General features: G+C 40.9%; 1 protein-coding gene across 3 annotated transcripts in view; it reads left to right on the top strand.

The window, feature by feature from the left end:
* SMCHD1 (structural maintenance of chromosomes flexible hinge domain containing 1) overlaps positions 1-20,946 on the top strand; it is a 214,707-nt gene that overhangs the window by 164,293 nt on the left and 29,468 nt on the right. The window lies entirely within an intron of this gene.

The following is a 20,946-nucleotide window of genomic DNA, read 5'->3' as shown; positions in this document are numbered from 1 at the left end:
CCAACATAGACTATATAATTAGTTTCAGATGTAGAGATCAGTGATCCATCAGTTGCATATAACACCCAGTGCTTATCACATCACATGGCCTTCTTAATGTCCATCACCCAAGTTACACCATCTCCCCACTTCCCCCCCTCCAGCAACCCTCAATTTGTTTCCTCTGGTTAAGAGTCTCTTTTAGTTGTCTTCCTCTCTGAAAGTAGAGCCCCAAAGCTGTGGCTGTGATTGCGACAGAACCTAGGGTGGGGTGAGTTTCACAATCCAGCCGTTTGCAGGAGATTGTATTCACCCTTAAAAGTGTCTCTCTGGCTTGTGTTGGTGTCAACACGAGGAGCTCTCCCGTGTTGATGGAATGAGGCCTTGGGCAGGGAGGCCGAGTTGAGCCTTTCTGAATATTTTGAACATTCCAGAATCTCCAGTCTGGCCTGCTGTCCTGACAGTGTTCAGGCCTGGTTCATGCGTCAGGGGGCGTGTGCTGGAGATTCTTCAGCTTTCAGCGGGGGCAGCAGCTTTCCAGGAGGACAGTGCCAGGTCAGCTCTGGCTTGGTCATGATAAACGAGGCACCCTTTTCCCATCCCAACACGCTGCATCATCTTCTGGCAACTCACAATGTTTGGGAGTCATTCTGTTGCATTATTGCAAAAATAGCAAGATACAACACAGATTCCTTGCTCACTGATGGTGCAAGAGGAAAGGCAGAAATGCTAATTTGTGTCTTTGATGTTTTGTGTGTTATTTTGCACAAAATGGCAACTTTGTTTTTACAAAATGGCAATTTGAAGGCAATTAGACAAAATTCTGTTTCAGCTATCTTCCGTAGTAAATGATCCATACCTTTAAAAGTACAAAAATAAATATTAGGCATAAATTCCCAACAGATAAGGTAAATGGTTATGCAAGGAATAATCTGATATGTTTAAAGAAATGCAAAACTTTAGTTAAATCCTCATTGTGAAAAATCTGAAAAAGAATGATGTGGTTTTGGTTTCTACTTGATTGAGTTCTGTTATTGCATTGTCAAGACAAGACTACCTGATACATAATTTCATAGTCCTGAAGAGATTTTAAAGACCCTGATGCAGAAATGTGTTATATATATATATATATATATATATATATATATATATATGATCTATATAAATAAACCAAATATATTTAAAGTTGTATAATTAAATGCTTTGACATTTTTATGCACGCGTGAAACCAACATCACAATCAAGATATTGAATATATCCATCACCCCCAAAACTTTCCCCACACCCCTTTGCAATCCTTTCCTCTGGTTTCTCCCCATCTATTCCCCAAGTACCTGTTGATCTGTTTTCTATCACCATAGATAAGTTTGCATTTTCTAGAGTTTGATAATATAGTCATATAGTATGTACTTTGTTAGCCTTTTTTTATCCAGCATAATTATTTGGAAGTACATCCATTTCATACTGTATATATATCAATACTTGATGACCCTGTATTGTTGTATTCCTTCGTATGTGCATACCACCATCTGTACATAGTTGCCTTATAGCTGAGAACTTGTGGCAAAATGCTGTAGAAAATCATTTGTATTGATAGTAAGGTTACTTCTCTGATTTTTCTGAAGACAAATTAGATGGTATATTAGATACTCAGATAAATGGGGCACTAGATAAAACCATAGTGGATGGGGTAAGAAGAACACATTTCAGGGGCACCTGGGTGGCATCTGCTTTCAGCTCAGGTCATAGTCCTGGGGTCCTGGGATGGAGCCCTACATCTGGCTCCCTGCTCTGTGGGAAGTCGTCTTCTCCCTCTGCCCCTACCCCCTTGTGTACCCTCTCTCTCTCTCTCTCTCTCTAATAAATAAATAAATAAATAAATAAATAAATAAATAAACACATTTCACATTTATAGCACTGGAAAATATTGAATTGAGGCTACATAATTAGCTTAAGCTATTTCAAATTGGCAGAAAGCTCAGCAGTGTTAAGTCTTATTTAGAGACTCTTGGTTACTCAGTTTCATTAAACATATATTTTTGTGGAAGGCCTATGGCTGGCCCAGGACTAGACCCCACAGGGACAAAGCAAGGAACCTGATCTCTCTCTTGCCCTCCAGAAGTTCACATCCAGTCAGTGAATGAGACATAGAAATAATTACAAAATAAAAGGTTGAAATGAGAATTGCTGTACAGAAGTACAAGTAGTTGAGGATGTTCAGAGGTAGAAGTTACTAATGTCCGAGGGGAGTCTGAGAACCTGTTTGCAGGTGGTGAAATCTTAACAGGGCTTTGAAGAATGGTTCCAGTTGAATATATGCAGATTTGAGAGGACACCAGCATAAAACGAGAAAACATGGCTAGGGCCTAGTGGTGGGAAATGAAGGGGCATCTGTGAGGAAGTGTAAACCCGTGTCTGCAGGGCTGGCTCTTCCCAGGGCTGAGGGAAGACTCTGCTCCAGCCTGCTCTCCCTGGCGTGTAGATGGCCACCTTCCTTCCAGGATCTGTCCCATCCTTTCCCTCTGTGTGTTTGTGTCCCGTTGGATTAGGGCCCATCCTAATGGCCTTGTTTTAACTTGATTACCTCTGTAAAGACTCTGTCTTTAAATCTGGTCACATTCTAAGGTACTGTGTGGGAGTGAGGACTCCAACATATCTTTATGGGGTGGCACAATTCAACCCATAACAACCAATGTGGGGAGGTTGGACTTTATCATTTAGGCAAAGGGGAGTCATGGAAGACTTGATTTGGGACGCCATCAGAACTTTACTTGATCAGATCAAATGCTGATCAGGCTATGTGTGCAAAATAGATTTGAGAAGGGGAGAGCCAGGTGGAAGTGAGGGTTGGTGAGAGGGGCCTTGTGGGGAGACTGGCTTCAGTCCACACAGAACCTGTGGTGGGTGTGGTGGGGGTAGCCAACCTGGCCATGCAGAGGATGAGAAGCAGCAGCCCAGTCGATGGCTAGGTGGCCTCTCCTCTATGCTTATTGCACAGTAGCACTGCACAGGTTGAGGATACATGAAGAGCTTTCACTGGGTGATCTGTGTAGTGTGTCGTGAAGGGTGTTGATAAAAAGGACCACATGTTGTGAAGGAAGGCCAGTTCAAGGACTGTCATTTGAAGGTTGTGGCAGGAATGTCTTTATCCACTGGACAGTCACCTCATTATTCTTCACCTTTGGTCAGAAAACAACTATAATTCTTCACATGAGCAGTTGAGACCATTATTGTGGGAGGAACCTGTATCTTTAGTCTTACTGCAAATTTTTGTTGTATGGTAAATTTATATATGCCCACGTGAGCACAATACATGGAGTGTATGTATATCATTTATATAGAGCTTTATAGTTTCACAGTTTTCACAGCTATTGTCAACTTTTATTCTTCTAATAATATGAGAGGTAAAAGGGGCTCAAATAGTATAAATGCCAATTTATTTAAGTTTTTCTAGTTAGCTAACATATAGTGTAATACTGGTTTAAGGAGTAGAATTCAGTGATTCATCACTTATGTACAACACCCAGTGCTCATCACAAGTGCCTTCCTTAATGCCCGTCACCCATCTAGCCTATCCCCCCCACCTCCCTCCACCAATCCTGAGTTTGTTCTTTATAGTTAAGAGTCTTTTATGGTTTGCTTCCCTGTCTCTTTTCCCCTTCCCCTATGTTCATCTGTTTTGTTTCTTAAATTCAACATGAGTGAAGTTATATAATATTTATTTCTCTTTGATTTATTTCACTTAGCATAATACAGTCTAACTCTATCCATGTCATTGCAAATAGTAAGATTTCATTCTTTTTGATGGTGAGTGATATTCCATTATATATATATACCACATCTTCTTTATCCATTCATCAGTCAATGGATGTTTGGGCTCTTTCTATAGTTTGGCTATTGTTGATAATGCTGCTATAAATATTGGGGTGCAGGTGCACCTTCACATCACTATTTTTGTATCCTCTGGGTAAATACCTAGTAGTGCAATTGCTGGGTCATAGGGTAGTTCTATTTTTAGCTTTTTACTGTTTTCCAGAGTGGCTGCCCCAGTTTGCATTCCTATCAGCAGTGCAAGAGTTTCCCCCTTTCTCTGCATCCTTCCCGACATGTGTTGTTTCCTGTGCTGTTAATTTTAGCCATTCTGACAGGTATGAGGTGGTATCTCCTTGTAGTTTTGATTTGTATTTCCCTGAACATGAATAGTGTTGAGCATCTTTTCATGTGTCTGTTGGCCATCTGGATGTCCTCTTTGGAAAAATGTCTATTCATGTCTTCAGGGAATTCAGGCTATTTCTTAACTGGATTATTTGTTCTTTGGGTGTTGAGTTTGATAAGTTATTTATAGATTTTGGATACTAACCCTTTGTCATTTGCAAATATTCTCTCATTCAGTAGGTTGCCCTCTAGTTTTGCTGATTATTTCCTTCACTTCATAGAAGCTTTTTATTTGATGCAGTCCCAATAGTTTATTTTTGCTTTTGTTTCTCTCTCCTCAGGAGACATATCTAGAAAAAGGTGTTATGGCTGATGTCAAAGAGGTTACTGTTGATGTTCTCTTCTGGGATTTCCTGTCTCATATTTAGGTCTTTAATCCATTTGGAGTTTATTTTTGTGTGTGGTGTAATAAAGTGGTCCAGTTTCTTTCTTTTGTATGTTGCTGTCCAGTTTTCCCAATGCCATCTGTTGAAGAGACTTTTTTTCCATTGGATATGGAATCTTTGTTGAAGATTAGTTGACCATAGAGTTATGAATCTATTTCTGAGTTTTCTATTCAGTTCCATTGATCTGTGTGTCTGTTTTTGTGCTAGTACCATACTCCCTACAGCTTTGTAATATAGCTTTAAGTCCAAAAGTGTGATGCTTCTCCAGCTTTGCTTTTCTTTTTAAGTTGTTTTGACTATTTAGGGTCCTTTGTTGTTCCATACAAATTTTAGGATTGCTTGTTCTAGCTCTGTGAAAAATACTGGTGGTATTTTGATGTGTAGATTGCTTTGGGTAGTATACACATTTTAACAATATTCCTCCAGTCCATGAACATGGAATGTTTTTTTATTTCTTTGTGTTATCATCAATTTCTTTCACAAGTATCCTATAGTTTGTAGAGTACAGATCTTTTACACCTTTGGTTAAGTTTATTCCTAGGTATCTAATGGTTTTTGTTGCAATTGTAAATGGGATTGATTCTTTGAGTTCTCTTTCTGCTGCTTCAATACTAGTGTATAGAATTGCAAGACATGGGGTGCCTGAGTAGCTCAGTCAGTTAAGCATCTGATTCTTGGTTTTGGCTAAGAGCAGGATCTCATGGGTCATGAGATGGAGCCCTATACTGGGCTTTATGATCAGTGGGGATTATGCTTGAAAATTCTTTCCCTTTCTCCTTCACTGACTTATGTGTGCATTCCCTCTCTCTCTAAAATAAATAAATCTTAAAAAAAAAGAAATGCAAAACATTTCTGTAGATTATCCTGCAAATGTGCTCAATTCATGTATCAATTCTAGCAATTTTTTGGTGGAGTCTTTCTGGTTTTCAACACAATATCATTCATCTGTGAATAGTAAAAGTTTGCCTTCTTCCTTGCCCATTTGGATGCCTTTTATTTATTTTTTGTTGTTGTTGTGGTCTGATTGCTGTGGGTAGGACTTCCAGTACTATGTTGAATAACAATAGTGAGAGTGGACATCTCTGTGTTCCTGACCTTGGAGGAAAAGCTCTCAGTTTTTCCCCATTGAGGATGAGATTAGTTGTGGGTCTTTTATATATGGTCTTAAGATGTTGAGGTATGTCCCTTCTATCCCTACTTTGTTGAGGGTTTTTATCAAGAATGGCCTTTGTCAAAGGCTTCTTCTGCCTCTATTGAGAGGATCATATGATTCTTATCATTTATTTTATTAATGTGGTGTATCACATTGATTATTGATTGATTTGCAAATACTGAACCACCTTTGCAGCCCAGGAATAAATCCCACTTGATTGTGGTGAATATTTTTGCATCCATGTTCGTCAAGGATATTGGCCTGTAATTCTCCTTTTAGTGGGGACTTTGTTTGGTTTTGGAATCAAGGTAATGTTAGCCTCATAGAATGAGTTTGAAAGTTTTCCTTCCATTTCTATTTTTGGAACAGTTTGAGAAGAGTAGATATTAACTCTTCTTGTGTGGAAGAATTCCCCCTGGGAAGCCATCTGGCCCTGGACTTGGGTTTGTTGGGAGATTTTTTTTTTGGGGGGGGGGAGATTTTTGATTACCGATTCAATGTCTTTGCAGTTTATAGGTTTGTTCGGGTTTTCTATTTTTCCTGTTTCAGTTTTGGTAGTTTATTTTATTTATTTATTTATTTTTTATGATAGTCACAGAGAGAGAGAGAGAGAGAGAGGCAGAGACACAGGCGGAGGGAGAAGCAGGCTCCATGCACCGGGAGCCCGATGTGGGATTCGATCCCGGGTCTCCAGGATCGCGCCCTGGGCCAAAGGCAGGCGCCAAACCGCTGCGCCACCCAGGGATCCCAGTTTTGGTAGTTTATATGTGTCTAGGAATGCATCCATTTCTTCCAGATGCCAAATTTGTTGGTATATAATTTTCCATAATATTCTCTTATAATTGGTTGTATTTCTGTGGTGTTGGTTGTGGCCTCTCTTCTTTCATTTGTGATTTTATTTATTTGAATCCTTTCTTTTTGATAAGTCTAGGTAAGGATTTATCAATTTTATTCTTTCAAAGAACCAGCTCCTCATTTCATTGATCTATTTGTTCTTGGTTTTCTGTTTTTTTTTCTATATCATTTATTTCTGTTCTGGTATTTCCCTTCTTCTGCTCGCTTTATTTGCTATTCTTTTTCTAGCTCCTTTAGGTGTAAAGTAGGTTGTATACTTGAGACTTCCCTTGATTCTTGAGGTAGACTTGCATTGCTGTGTACTTATAAATGCCAATTTGTATTTGAGGTAACTCTTGAAGATTAGAGAAGTTTTCAGGTCTTTTCTAACACAACTAGTCTTTGGCTAAGTTGGGACTGGAACAGTTATCATGGATAATAGAATTTGATGTTGTTCTCCATATGGTCTCATATGATTGCTCAGTATAGGATCCTGGAGATGCAAGGAAAGCCATAGGGTGGTGGCTGGTATGCATCCAAAGGATGTTTGCTAAATGCATGGTTGAAGGAGAGCATGTGCATTGTTAATTTTTCTATTAAGACTAATTTTTTTAAGAACAGTGTAATGTTCACAGCAAAGTTGAAGGGAAGGTGCGTAGATTTCCCCCATTCCTACTTTCTCAGCAGACAACAGCCTCTCCCAATTCTCACCATCCCCCACCAGAGTGGTACATTTGTTACAGTCAGTGAACCTACATTGGGACGTGATAATCACCCGAAGTCCATAGTTTACAGTAGGCTTTATTTTGGGAAGGGCCTGTGATTTTAGCCTATCCTTCCTCTCATTGTTAGGTATCATATGTACTGAGTTCAATTTTCAATTTTTAGTCATGGAAACCATAAGTTTGAACAATTGTCTTTTGTTTGTGTTTTTAAATGAAAATTGTGGGGCACCTCGGTGGCTCAGTAGATGAGTGTCTACCTTTGGCTCAGGTCGTGATTTGGGGGTCCTGGGATCAAGTCCCCGTATATAGCATGAGGAGCCTGCTTCTCCCCCTGCCTGTGTCTCTGCCTCTCTTTTTGGGTCTCTTATGAATGAATAAATAAAATCTTTTAAGTAAAATAAAATGAAAATTGTGACACACATACAGTCTTGAAAATAATTGTTAATACCGAATGAAAATGTGGTGCCTTGCAGCTAAAATGAGGATTTGAGTGAGATGTGTTGGATTCCAGTTCAGTCAAAGTAATGACATGACTTAGCTTCTTGTGGGATGCCTGAGTGGCTCAGTGGTTGAGCATCTGCCTTTGGCTCAGGGCGTGATCCTGGGATCCGGGATTGCATCCCACATCGGGCTCCTTGCAGGGAGCCTGCTTCTCCCTCTGCCTATGTCTCTGCCTCAATCTCTCTCTCTCTCTCTCTCTGTCTGTCTCTCATCAATCAATAAATAAAATCTTAAAAGCTTCTTGAACCGGCAATCTCAGTGTAACCTTTAAAATTTTTTTGTCAAGATATAAGTGTACATTGACTATCTCTGATACATGGTATAGCTTTCGTTCTGTAAGAGTTCATGTTATATAATTGTAAATCAAAATTCAACTGAGTAAATTTTAAAGATTGTACTAGTGTTATTCAATAATTCATGAATTAGGGAGCATCGCATTTAGTAGAGAGAAAGGAGCTCCAAAGAACTGTTCAAAATGAACAGCTTTTATAAGCAGAAAATGGTGGTGGCGGGTAAGGGAAGTTTCTAGCAAAGAATGTATTGTTTCAGACAAAGTTGCGTTTGTATGGGGGACAGCAGGGGTCTATCGGTGGGTTACCTCACTAGTGCTGACCATGTAATTCCAGATTAACCGGTTAAAGGTTACATTCCTAGGAGAGACTTAAACTGCAGTTAGGTTAGATATTGAGTCTTGGCTTGCTGACATGGGGCTTAACACAAAAGATTCCATTTGGAGTCTGTTTACTCTTTTTTTTTAAATATTTATTTATTTATTTGAGAGACAGCATGGACGGAAGGGGCCAAGGGAGAGAATCTCAAGCAGACCCCACACTGAGTGCGGAGCCCTGGGTGGGGCTTGATATCATGACCCTGAGATCATGACCTGAGCCAAAATCAAGAGTCAGCTTACTTAACTGACTGAGCCACCCAAATGCCCCTGTTACTCTTTTTTAACACAAGTTCTTTTACAAAGAATGGTTTGGTGTTACTGGGAAGTTACAATGGCCAAAGACAGAACTTCATTTTGAGATAGTTAAATTATAAAAATATAGGAAGTATTTCAAAGATTAATTTTGTGGCTTTGAAAATATTACACTTGCTTATATATTTTATTTATAAAAATTGAAGCCAGTTTCAGTGAAGGCTTTGGGTGGTGGGCCAGATTAGGCACCTGCTTATTGGGAGGGCAAGAACTACTACTTAAACCACATATTTAATTGTTTAACTTAAATTAAACAGCACAATAATGCAATCTACATAATATTTCTTTCCTTTTTTGGGTAATTTTTACATTTAAATTCAATTTGTCAACATATAACACTCAGTGCTCATCTCATCACATACCCTCCTTAATGCTCGTCACCCAGTTACCTTATCCACCCCCCCACTTCCACTTCAGCAACCCTCAGTTTGTTTCTCTGAGTTTAGAGTCTCTCATGGTTTGTCTTCCTAATTTTTCCCTATTCAGTTTCTCCTCCTTCTCTTATGGTCCTTTTCACTATTTCTTATATTCTACATATGAGTGACACCATGATATTGTCCTTCTCCAATTGACTTAATTCACTCAGCATAATACCCTTCAGTTCCATCCATATCCATGTAAATGGTAGATATTCAATCCTTTCTGATGGCTGAGTAATATTCCATTGCATATATATCTATCACATCTTCCTTATCCATTCATCTATCAAAGGACATCTCGGCTCCTTTCACAGTTTGGCTGTTGTAGACATGGCTGCTATGAACACTGGGGTGCAGGTGTCCCATCATTTTATTACATCTCTATCTTTGGGGTAAATACCCAGTAATGCAATTGCTGGGTCATAGGGTAGCCCTATTTTTAACCCTATGAGGAACCTCCATACTGTTTTCCAGAGTGGCTGTACCAGCTTGCATTCCCACCAACAGTGCAAGAGGGTTCCCCCTTCACATCCTCGCCAACATTTGTTGCTTCCTGTTTTGTTAATTTTAGCCATTCTCACTGGTGTGAGGTAGTATCACATTGTGGTTTTGATTTGTATTTCCCTGATGACAAGTGATGTGGAGCATTTTTTCATGTGCCTGTTGGTCATGTTTTGGTCTTCTTTGGACAAATGCCTGTTCATATCTTCTGCCCATCTCTTGATTGGATCATTTTTTTCAGTGTTGAGTTTGATAATTTCTTTATAGATCTTGGGTTCTAGCACTTTATCTGATATGTCACTTGCAAATATCCTCTCCCTTTATGTAGGTTTTATGTGTTTTAGTTTTGTTGAGTGTTCCTTTGTTATATAGAAGCTTTTTATTTTGTTGAGGTCCCAATAGTTCATTTTTGCTTTTGTTTCCCTTGCCTTTAGAGATGCGTCTTGCAAGAAGTTGCTGCAGCTGAGGTCAAAGAGGTTGTTGCCTGTGTTCTCCTCTAGGATTTTGATGAATTCCCATCTCATATTTAGGTCTTTTCATCTATTTTGGGTTTTTTTGTTTTTTTTTTTTTAATTATTTATTTATTTATTTATGATAGTCACAGAGAGATAGAGAGAGAGGCAGAGACACAGGCAGAGGGAGAAGCAGGCTCCATGCACCGGGAGCCCGACGTGGGACTCGATCCCGGGTCTCCAGGATCGCGCCCTGGGCCAAAGGCAGGCGCCAAACCGCTGCGCCACCCAGGGATCCCCTTTTCATCTATTTTGAATTTAACTTTGCGTATGGTGTAAGAGAATGGTCTAGTTTCATTCTTCTGGATGTGGTTGTCTAATCTTCCCAATACCATTTGTGGAAGAGACTGTCTTTTTTCCATTGGATATTCTTTCCTGCTTTGTCAAAGATTAGTTGACCCTAGAGATGAAGGTCCATTTCTGGGTTCTCAGTTTTGTCCCATTGATCTATGTGTCTGTTTTTGTGCCAGTACCATACTGTCTTGATGATCACAGCTTTGTAATACAGCTTGAAGTCCGGAATTGTGATGCTCCCAGCTTTAGTGTTCTTTTTAAACATTCCTTTGGCTATTTGAGATCTTTTCTAGTTCCATACGAATTTTAGGATTATTTGTTCCAACTCTGTGGAAAAAAAGTGGTGGTATTTTTTTTTAAGATTTTATTTATTTGGGGATCCCTGGGGTGGCTCAGCGGTTTAGCGCCTGCCTTCGGCCCAGGGCGTGACCCTGGAGATCCGGGATCGAATCCCACATCGGGCTCCCTGCATGGAGCCTGCTTCTCCCTCTGCCTGTGTCTCTGCCTCTCTCTCTCTCTCTCTCTCTCTCTCTCTCTCTGTGTGTGTGTGTGTCTTTCATGAATAAATAAGTAAATAAAATCTTTAAAAAAAAAAAAGAAAGATTTTATTTATTTATTCATGAGAGACACAGAAAGAGAGGCAGAGACACATGCAGAGGGAGGAGAAGCAGGCTCTCTGCAAGGAGCCCAGTGTGGGACTTGGTCCCAAGAATCCGGGACCATGCCCTCAGCCAAAGGCAGAGACTTAACTACTGAGCCATCCAGGCGTCCCAAAAGTGGTGGTATTTTGACAGGGATTGCACTGAATATGTAAATTGCTCTGGGTAGCATATACATTTTCACAAAATTTATTCTTCTAATCCATGAACATGGAGTGTTTTTCCATCTCTTTGGGTCTTCCTCAATTTCTTTCATAAGTGTTCTGTAGTTTTTAGAGTACAGATCCTTTACCTCTTTGGTTAGCTTTACTCCTAGGTATCTTATGGTTTTTGGTGCAATTTTAAATGGGATTGATTCCTTAATTTCTCTTTCTTCAATCTCATTGTTAGTGCATAGAAATGCAGCTGATTTCTGTGCATTGATTTTGTAACCTGCCACACTGCTGAATTGCTGTATGAGTTCTAGCAATTTTGAGGCTGAATCTTTTGGGTTCTCCATATAGAGTATCATGTCATCTGTGAAGAGTGAGTTTTACTTCTTTGCCAATTTGAATGCTTTTTATGTCTTTTTGTTGTCTGATTGCTGAGGCTAGGACTTCTAGTCCTATGCTGTACAACAATAGTGGGAGTGGGCATCTCTGTCATATTCCTGACCTTATGGGAAAAGCTCTTGGTTTTTCCCCATTGAAAATGATATTTGCTGTGGGATTTTTGTGTTTGGCTTTTATTATATTGAGATATGTTGTCTCTATCCTACACTGTGAAGAGTTTTAATCAGGATGCTGTATTTTCTCAAATGCTTTTTCTGCATCAATTGAGAAAATCATATGGTTCTTGTCTTTTATTAATGTGATCTATCATGTTGATTGATTTATGAATGTTGAACCACTCTTGCATCCCAGGAACAAATCCCACTTGGTTGTGGTGAATGATCCTTTTAATGTACTGTTGGATTTTATTGGTTAGTATCTTAGGGAGTATTTTGACATCCGTATTCATCAGGGTCTGTAATTCTCCTTTTTGATGGGATCTTTGGTTTTGGGATCAAGGTAATGCTGGCCTTACAGAGTTTGGAAGTGTTCTTTCCATTTGTATCTTTTGAAAGTAGAATAGGTATTATTTCTTCTTTAAATGTTTGGTAGGATTCCCCTAGGAAGCCATTCGGCCCTGTACTCTTGTTTCTTGGGAGGTTTTTGATGACTGCTTCAATTTCCTTGCTGGTTATGGGTCTGTTCAGGTTTTCTATTTCTTCCTGTTTCAGTTTTGGTAATTTTTAAGTTTCCAAGAATGCATCCATTTCTTCCAGATTGCCTAATTTGTTGGCTTATTGTTGCTCATAATACGATCTTAAAATTGCTTGTATTTCCCTGGTGTTGGTTGTAGTCTCTCCTGTTTCATTCATGATTTTTATTAATTTGAGTCGTTTCTCTTTTCTGGCTAGGGATTTATCTATCTCATTAATTCTTTCAAAGAACTACCTCCTATTTTAGTTGATCTGTTCTGTTCTTCTGGTCTCCATTTCATTGAGTTCTGCTCTAATATTATTTTCTTCTCCTGCTGGGTCTAGGCTTTATTTTCTTTTCTTTTTCCAGCTACTTTACGTGAAAGGTTAACTTGTGTATTTGAGATTTTCTTACTTTTGCTAGAAGATTGTATTGAAATATACTTCCCTCTTAGGCCCGCCTTTGCTGTATGCCAAATGTTTTAAACAGTTGTGCTTTCATTTTTATTAGTTTGCATGAACCTTGTTAATTCTTCTCTAATTCACAGGTTGACCCATTCATTTTTTAGCATCCTACTAAAGAACTCAAGTATTTGAGTTCTTTCCAAATTTCTTCTTGTGATTGAGTTCTAATTTCAAAGCATTGTGATCTGAAAATATGCAGGAGACAATCCCAATCTTTTGGTATCAGCTGAGACCTGATTTGTGGCCCAGTATGTGGTCTATTCTGGAGAATGTTCCATGTGCAGTTGAGAAGAATGTATATTCTGTTGCCTTAGGATGGCATGTTTTGTATATATCTGTGAAGTCCATTCTTGTCCAGTGTGTCACTCAAAGTTTTTGTTTCTTTGTTGATCTTCTGCTTAGATGATCTGTCCCTTGCTGGGAGTGGAGTAATACATTACTATTAATGTATTATTATCCCTTTACTTTGGTTATTAATTGGTTGATATAATTGCTGCTCCCACATTAGGGACATAAATTTTCATAATTATTAGGGCTTCTTGTTGCATAGACCTTTTAAATCTGACATAGTGTCCCTCTCCATCTCTTACTACAGTCTTTGGTATAAAATCTAATTTATCTGATATGAAGATTGCTACCCCAACTCTCTTTTGAGGTCCATTTGCATGGTAAATTGTTCACGACCCCCTCATTTTCAGTCTAAGGGTGTCTTTAGGTCTAAAATGAGTCTCTTGTAGACCAACATATGGATGGGTCTTGCTTTTTATCCAGTCTGATACCCTGTGTCTTTTGACTGGAGCAGTTAGTCCCTTCACATTCAGAGTGAGTTCGTAAAGATACAAAATTAGTGCCATTGTATTACCTGTACAGTCCTTGTTTCTGCAGATTGTCTCCATTTCTTTGGGCTCCCTCTTTGCTTACAGGATCCCCCTTTATATTTCTTGCAGTGCTGGATTGGTGGTCACATATTTCACATTTTCCTGCCTATCCTAGAAGCTCTTTATCTCTCCTTCCATTCTGAATGACAGCCTTGCTGGATAAAGTATTCTTGTTCTTGGCTGCATGTTTTTCTCATTTAGTACCCTGAATATATCATGCCAGACCTTTCTGGCCTTGTAGGTCTCTGTGGAGAGGTCTGCTGTTAATCTAATATTTGTCCTACTGTATGTTAGATATTTTCTTTCTTTTTTTTATCTCTTGGATATGAATGCCTGTTTCATTCCTCACATTAGGGAAGTTCTCAGCTGTGATTTGCTCAGATATACTTTCTGGTCCTCTTTCTCTCTCTGCACCCTCAGGAATTCCAATAATACAGATTTTTTTTTTTTTAACTACTACTTATTTCTCAGAGCTTCTCTTTGTGGGCTCTTAGTTGTTTTTGTTTTTTTTTTTCTGTCTCTCTCTTTTCCTCTTCTTCCTTCCTTTCCATCAACTTGTCTTCTGTGTACTTACTCTCTTTTGCCTCACTTACCCTAGCTGTTAGAACATCCCATTTAGGCTACAACTCAGAATATTTTTAATTTTGGCCTGATAAGATCTTATTTCTGCAGTAAGAGATTCTCTAGAGTCTTTTATGCTTTTTTCAAGCCCAACTAGTAATTGTAATCCTGAACTCCATCTCTGACATGTTACTTAAATACATATCCATTAGATCTGTGGCAGAGAGCAATACCTATGGTTCTTTTGTTTGTGGTGAATTCCTCCTTCTAGTCATCTTGTCCAGTGCAGAATGGCTGTAAGAGTGAGTAGAGTCAAAAATACCAATCATGACCCAAGCAAAATACACACTAGACAATTCTAAAAAGGTCAGAAATCAGAAAATAAAAGAAAAAAGATGAAGAAAATGAAAAACAAATGAAAAAAGAGAAACCAAAGAGAGAGAGAGAGAGAGAGGAGGAGGAGGAGGAATGGGAGGGAGAGAGAATAAAATCTCACAGAGTGGACAAAACAGGGTGATCCATTTGGTTCTGAGTGTGTTTTGGTTTCTGTGTTAGAAGATATTAAATTCCAAAATAATAAAAAAATCTTATATGTATATATATATATATATATATATACACACAAAAATAAAATTGAATACAGTGAAAGGAAGCCAAAAATGGAGAATATATCTATAACATGTAATTGTAAAATATGAAATTTAAAAAAGAAAAAACTTAAAAATGAAGAGTTGATAAAATAAGAAACTAGTTGAGGTGGAAAAAAAGAAAAAATATTAGAAAATTTTAACCTGAAGGATAAACAAATCATAAGAGAAACAAGTTATATATACTATTTTCTTCTAGTCCTGGAGTTTTACAGTTCTTTTTGGTCAGTAAACTTGCTGTTCCCCTGTTCTTCCAGCTGGTCTTCTGGGGGCAGGGGCCTGCTGCATTGATTCTCAGGTATCTGTGCCTGGGTGAAGTTGCACTGTCCCTTGCCAGGGGGCCTGGCTCAGTGTAAGCTGGTTTTCTGTGTGCGATTTTTGTTCCCTGTAGTTTTTCTATGCCTCTTTTGAGGGTGAAAGGGGAAAAAAAGGCCAAGCCCCAATCTCCAGCCCCGGAACTGAAAGATCAGGGCGTGGGCCAAATTCTGCAGACTTCTATGGTGCCCACTCCCTCAGATTCTCCCTGGGGAAAGTAGGGGGACACTGATTTGTGCAATTTGTAGGTTTCCATCAGGGAGAGACTTTGCTTGCTGGTGCGTGAACCTGCTCTGCCCTTCCTGGAGGAAGCAGAGAGTCACCTCACTTCTGCCCATTGGAAGACCCTGTCATGGAGAGCTGTCATCCTGTGGAGTGCACACTCAATCCACCTCTCCCAGACAAAGCGGAGGGTTGCTGCATTCCAGTCCTTTGCAGGGACCCAGCATGGACAGTGGTCACCTGATCTGTCACGGTTTGCAGTTTATGTCACAACAGGCTGAGCCTTCTCTCAGGCTCACTGACCTAATCCCGTTTCCCTGCTCTGAAACTTGGAACTCTGCTGGTTGAGGCATCCCTGTTCTTTCTGTACCTCCAGGAATATTGAGACCTGACTGTCCCTTCCTGTGATTCTGCCCTGCTTCACCCCTGAGCACCTTTCAGGCAGGGAAGTCTCCCAGGAGCAGATTTCTAAAGATCCTGATTTTGAGTCTCAGGGCTGCAGCAGCAGCCTGCCATCAGCTTACTCACCCTTTATATTATGATATATCCCCTCCATTTCTCTTCTCTGCACTCCTACCTTACAAAAAGTATTCACTTTCCTATTTGTGGAGTTCCAGCCATTCTTTCTTTATATCTCAAGTTGAATTCATAGATGTTCAGGATGGTTTGATAGCTATCTAGCTAAATTTAAGGGACCAAACAAAACAAGGACCCCCACTCTTCCACCATGTTGCCTCTCCCCACTATGTAATTTCTCTTAAAAAATAAACGTGATTTCAAGGAAATGGAAGCAAGCTACTAAGCTACTATCTTTGAAACCAGTTAACTGATACCAGGTGGGCTCCCCTTCACCTCAGTCTATGTATTTGTCTTCCCTCTCAATTTGCAGGAACTTGGATGCCCAGAAGATTCCCTCCAAACTGGGATAGTGTCTAAGGCATATGGTCCAATAGCCCTCTGTGTACTTGGGTTCTCTTTGGCTCTCTCAGAACCACATGGAGCTGGCCAACATATGGAACACCATATATCATCCAGTCCCCTGAGAAAAATTCAGTCTGACAAGACTGCATGAATAGTGAGGACATTACTGAAGACTGTGGTAACACAAATTGTTAGAGGATGCTATCGTGTCACTAACCTTAAAAATCCACTGGCTACCCTAAGTCATGTTGGAGAACAGCTCCTCCTTACTTCTGTCTCCTCCTGTGGCCTCCTGCTCTGTCACCGATAACCATTTGAAAGCAAATAAGCCAAATTTTTCTTCTTGCCTAGTTAGGGGGCAAGCAGGGGGTGGGAGCTTCAGACCTGGATTTGGGTGGGTTTAGTAGCACCTTCCAAAGAAAAACTGCATTTTTTGTAAGTAGAGCGCAGGTGAATGAAACTCTCTCCACCTCACTGTGTTAAATGTTAAGAAAAAGCCTAAAGTAATTTTGGGTTATCTTAGACGATGTGAGAAATATGAAACTGGACTATAACATTTTGGTCCTTTTTCTCCCCAGTGTGGTCACAAATTAGAAAAGAGTCCTGTATTTTTCAATGCTCAGATTGTTTTTACTGAGAATCAGTTGGCCTGAAGGAAGGTGTTATTTTGTATCTGCTGAGAAATTCCTACTGTATTAGGATTTTCTAAGCATCTAAGGGACCTCACCAAGTCACAGGTGTGGCCTAAAGCTTGCCAACATCCATGGTCTTCATCCAAAGGACTGAGATCTCTATAGGGGAGGGATAGATGTTGCAAACCAAGTCAAAGGAACACAGGAAAAAAAAGATTTTGAAAGGACCGTGACTTTTGTAGGAGAATTTGAGGAAATGATTTCTTCTCTTTAAAAAAAAAAAAAGAGGAAGCAATCAAAATAGAGTTATTTGGTAGTTTTGGAAAGAAAGGTTTGGATCCCCAAACCACGGAGAGTCGTATTTGCAGTGAATATCCTGTGCAGGGCTGAGGCCAGCAGATGTTCTCGTGGCTCACACTGTGGGAACCCAGAGGATGAGGGCATCAGGGAGTGAGCAGGCTCTGGGAACGTGTGATTCTGGCTCTAGGAAACGAGGAAGCATGATGTAAGTTTGAGAAATGGAACGGTATAGAATTGTGGCGTGGGGGGTGAGGGGGTGTGGGTGCTGGAGCGGGTGAGGGAGCAGCCTGCAGCAGTGATGACCTTCCTGGAAAGAATCCTGTGGACAGTGCAGGCCTTTATTACGTGTGGATTACTGAGCCCTCCAGAAAGCCGTCGCAGTTGAGCCTGCATTGGCCAGCCCCCCTCCCTATTGTGGCTTTACTTTCGTAATGGTTTTCCCAAAGTCAAGAAGTTAAAACTAAGAATGTAGACTCAGGAGCACATGCCCAGGCCATTTGTCACAGTGCTGGACACACCCTGCACTTGGAGGCGTTTTAGCAAATGTAAGCTTCTCCTGACAAGGTGCCCACCACCCTTGCAGGCCGTCCAGGAGTAGCAGCCTCACTGTTTCCTCGGCCCACTTGGGGCCCAGCCTCCACTGAGCTGCTGTGGTGTCCCCAGGTTGCCTTCCCTTGGGACAGCAGAGTCGCTGTGTCCCCAGCGTGAAGGTGGGGATGAGTGTAAAGGACTGAGGGGAAATACCACGTGTTACACTATGTGATCCAAACAAACCACTGAGGGGCAAAGAGGAGTCTAGGCTTTGAAATCTAACTTGCCACCCTACGAAGTAAGGAAATTAATTCAAGAGAAAACACAAAAATAAGCAGCTTAGGATTGTGGTGCCTCTAGCAAATATAGCCTTTGTGCTGAGAAGCAGACAGTCTCCTGTGTGTACGTTTTCATTTTGAACACATTCCTTTGGTCTAGGGTACGTTATTTTTTTTTTAAGGCGTACAAAGCTATTTTGTAATCTAATACCAATCAGGACTCCTCAATCTTCTGGTTTCATTAATGCATTTTGTATTTCAAAACTGTATTTGCCCAAGCATTCTGGCTTTTAACACTGAGATGGATTTGCCTAAAAAGCCAAGGAAAATATTTTCTATTTCTTTCCTTCCATTCATTTCTCCATGCAGAGAGCTAGTTAAAATTGTGTCATAGAAAAGGCTAAGATGAAAATCCTGGTTTGTGTGTGTGATGTGCTTTAACCTGGAAGAAGGCCCTTTGGTTCTCTCACTTTGTCCTGTGAGGGAAACTTTCTCATCCTGTGGAAGGTTAGCATTGGAAGGGAGCTTGGACAGATAGCTCCTCAGATTGTAGAGATTTTAATCGCAGATGCATGTGGTTTCAAGTGGTCAAGGTTCGATAGAGAGAGTGGATTCAAATCAAATGGCAGGTGTCTCTCCTGCTGGTGCAGAACCACTTTCCCTTCAACATAGTTCTGGAATCGCTGCCAGTTTCAAACTTGATAGCCTCTGTTGCCTGACTGTGTTTTCTGTTGCTCCGTCCATAAAAAGCACATTTTTTTCATTGATAGACAAACAATAACAACAAAAGCCAGAAAAAAAAAAAAAACCCAACCTATTTGTCAAAAGGAGTTTCTAGAAAGGTTAGTTTACTGTCTTGTCAATCTCTAAATTAGAACATGAGACCAAACTTTGTAAAAGTGAATTACTGCATAAAAAGCAGGGAAATTTTGACACTTGCCACAACATGGGCGAACCTTGAGGGTGAAGATGTTCAGAACAGGCCGCCCCAGAACACGCCACTTTGGCACATTGAGTACATTCACCAGAAGGCAGTTGAGGAAGAGCAGAGACGAGAAGAGCTCCCTGTCTTTCTTCTTTCTGTCTAAAATCAGGTTTATAAGTTCCTGCCTCTCCCGTACCAGGATGAAGGAATGACCCTTGTCACTGTGGATAGACAGTCTCCACCAAGACGCGTCTGCATAAGCAAACTTCACTAACAAAGCCTTTATCTTCCCTTCCCCTCCCTCACGTACTTCTTAGCCACATTCCCACAATTTATTGCCCCTAGAAGCCCAAACTCCTTTTTCTTAGTGTAGGCACTTCCCAATTTGTCACCTGGTGTTAAAATGGTATATTAGGCCCCAGAGTCTAACTGCTTGTTTTCACTTCTTTCCTCCGAAGCTTCCAGGCATGTTAAAATGTCAACATCAGTACAATGTGGATGTTTTTTCTCCTGTCTTTTGTCTGTTTAATTCTCAGGACCCAGAACAAACCTAAGAGGATAGAGGAAAAATGGTTTTCTCTCCTACAAGGACATTGGACTAAGGGAAAGAAGCCGGTCATGAAAGTTCAGTTGTGATATGATTGGACTTATTCTAAGTCCCCAGAGAGGTCACATTTGTAGAGACAGCAGGATGGTGGTCACAGGGCTGGGAGGGAGGGCGTGGAGGGCTAGTGTTTAGTGCGGGCAGAGCTTCGGTGTGGAAAGATGAAAAGAGTTCTGACACGGACGCCTGGGTGGCTCAGTGGTTGGGCGTCTGCCTTCAGCCCAGGGCGTGATCCTGGAGACCCGGGATCGAGTCCCACGTTGGGCTCCCTGCATGGAGCCTGCTTCTCCCTTTGCCTATGTCTGCCCCTCTCTCTCTCTCTCTCTCTCTCTCTCTCATAAACAAATAAATAAATAAAATCTTAAAAAAAAATAAAAAGAGTTCTGATGGTCCTACAACAATGTGAGTGGACAGTGGACTTAATGCCACTGACCTGTGCTTGTAAAAATAGTTAAGATGGGAATTTTCTTTTTTTAGGGCCAGGGTTTGAATCAGTTACAGCCTCACGCCCTGCTCCCCTCAGCCCCTACCACGTCCACGGCAGACAGGGCTAATCCAGCAGAGCAGTCTTCCTGGATGGGGCCAGAAAGCTTCTCCACGGCTCCTGCACCACCCTCCCCGCCTACCCTTCCTTTCAGCACTCTTCCCTGGTTAGGATTTTCCTGAACTTGGGGGGAAAATATTCTTCTTCAGCCCCCTGTTATCTCCTGGTCTGCACCCTATTTCTCATTTCCTATCACAGCACACTTGGTGGACGAGGTTTTGGGGGCTGCACTGTACCTGCTCTTGCTTATTGTGTCCTGTCTTCTGACCCGGCGTCCTCTCTCACCATTGATCCGAGCAGCACTGGCTCAGCTCCCTGAGAATCCCCTTGTCTTAAACACAGTATCTCTCAGGCCATCTGTTCGACCCTCTCAGTGGTGCCAAAAATGTGAACTCACTCGCCTCCTTGACATGCTCTTTTCCCTTTGCTGCTCGAATAGTGTGGCTTTCCTTCTCTCTCCAGAAGCATGTGCTGGCCATTTTCTGCTTGCCTCCAGATCCACTTTCCCTCCTTCTCTGTCCTGACTTCATTCTAGGAATCTGACCAGGGTGGGTTGTGATTTCATCCTTTCATTGTCTTCGTGAAACAGTGGCCCAGAGGTGGGAAATTCCTTGCCTGGCATTCAGGTGACTAATGAGAAGGGCTGTTGCTTTTGTCTAGGGATACTTGGAATTGGTTACTGTTTCCAGAATTCTCTCACTGGTACCGCCTCACTGGGTTCCCTCCCCACCCAGCCTCCTA

Source organism: Vulpes vulpes, chromosome 13, assembly GCF_048418805.1.
Source record: "Vulpes vulpes isolate BD-2025 chromosome 13, VulVul3, whole genome shotgun sequence".
In the NCBI taxonomy this organism is placed as follows: Eukaryota; Metazoa; Chordata; class Mammalia; order Carnivora; family Canidae; genus Vulpes; species Vulpes vulpes.
Note: the sequence above shows the minus strand (reverse complement) of the source record. Positions and strands in the feature narration are given on the sequence as shown.